Source organism: Etheostoma spectabile, chromosome 12 (assembly GCF_008692095.1).
Source record: "Etheostoma spectabile isolate EspeVRDwgs_2016 chromosome 12, UIUC_Espe_1.0, whole genome shotgun sequence".
NCBI lineage: Eukaryota > Metazoa > Chordata > Actinopteri > Perciformes > Percidae > Etheostoma > Etheostoma spectabile.
The window spans coordinates 1,610,915-1,612,343 of NC_045744.1; the positions used below are offsets into that span (position 1 = coordinate 1,610,915).

Consider the following 1,429-nt stretch of genomic DNA (forward strand, 5'->3'; position numbering starts at 1 on the left):
CCCCCCCCCCCCCTACACACACACACACACTCTACCAGGAAGGAGGTAGACTTTCCAAAAACGTGCCAGGTCTAACAGATACCTGAGATGTACCATCAGCTGTTGGGTTTCTTAATAAACTATAGGTACTTTCTGCCATCCCTGCCCATTTCACAGCATATGTTAGTCATCCTTTTAAGTGTAGTGTACATATGCATTTGTTTTTTATCTATTTACTATTTTATGTTTTTATGTGTTTTTTTTGGGCTAATATTTATGTATTGGCTACATGTTGTGAACCAAATTGCGTCTTAGGGACATTAACCCTTGTGTTGTCCTCCCGGGTTAAAAAAATGGACAAACATTTGACATTTTCAACAGTTTTACACTATGTTTTGGAATTCATGGTCAATTACTCTCATTTAAATGGAATTATACCTAATATTTGAGTTAAAAAAGTAGACATTGTGAATTATTTTGATAAATAGTTAACATCAGAGTAATTAAAGTGATCAATTGTATTTGCAAATAGCATTGCAAGGAATCCAATTCATCTTTTGTGGTAATTGGGTTAAAAAGAAACCCATATTTCAAATATAGACATTTTCAAAGGGGTCAAATTTGACCCGAGGACAACAGGAGGGTTAAAGACATCATATGCACTATAGCATGGACGGAGGGACAGAGTGCTAGTCATGTCACAGCCTGGAGCCATTGGTTGGAAGCTGAAAGGGAACTCAAGAATTTGAACTCTGAAGTGCCAAGAAGCTCCTTTCCCCCCTCCACTGGCGTCTCGCAAACTTGTTTTTATTCCATTCCTCCGTCTACATTAAACTTGCTTGGCATTGGTTTGTTTTGTTCCAATGTTTCAACCAAATTCATTTTACAGAAGGCTACATGCGCATGGCATTCAATCAGGGCACTATGATTTTAATGTGAAAAACACAGCCTTTATCAGGCCAAATCCCAAAGTTGAGGGAAAAGCCGTGAGCACTGCATCCAGGAAAGGTTGACTGCCTAATGATGTCATTCATGAACATTTCAGCAGTGTGCAACATTAACAAGAACTGATTCATGATTTCTTTATGTTCATCCTTGTTTCCTAGCAACTCACTCGATCTTTTCAATTTCTAACTTGCTAGCTAAGGAACAGTTCGACATTTTGAAAGTTACTTTGGTTTGCTTTGGATCAGAGCTGAGATGTGTCCCGATCCTGGATTTGGTTTAATTTCCTGTTTTATTTTGTAGGCTCTTCTTGTGTCATGTCCTGAAGGAGTTTTCCCGCCTTTGTTATTGTCTGCCCCAGCCTGGTGTGTTTCACCTGTCCCTCGTTACCTCCGACCCTCCTCTCCTTGTGTGTATTAGCCCGTGTTCTGTTGTTTCAGGGTTGGATTGTCTGCTTATGTTTCTGGTGCCCAGTGCTTTTTTTTTTTTTTGTTGAAAATATGTT

The 1,429-nt window shown here is 39.3% G+C and overlaps 1 long non-coding RNA gene across 1 annotated transcript in view; it reads left to right on the forward strand.

Annotated features, from left to right (window-relative positions):
* The window catches only part of LOC116699178 (uncharacterized), a 19,277-nt gene extending 17,974 nt beyond the window's left edge, over window positions 1–1,303 (forward strand). Inside the window, exon 3 of the long non-coding RNA XR_004334387.1 lies at window positions 1,253–1,303. This is a non-coding gene — a long non-coding RNA (uncharacterized LOC116699178). The remainder of the gene's footprint in view (window positions 1–1,252) is intronic.
* The last annotated feature ends 126 nt before the right edge of the window (window positions 1,304–1,429 follow it).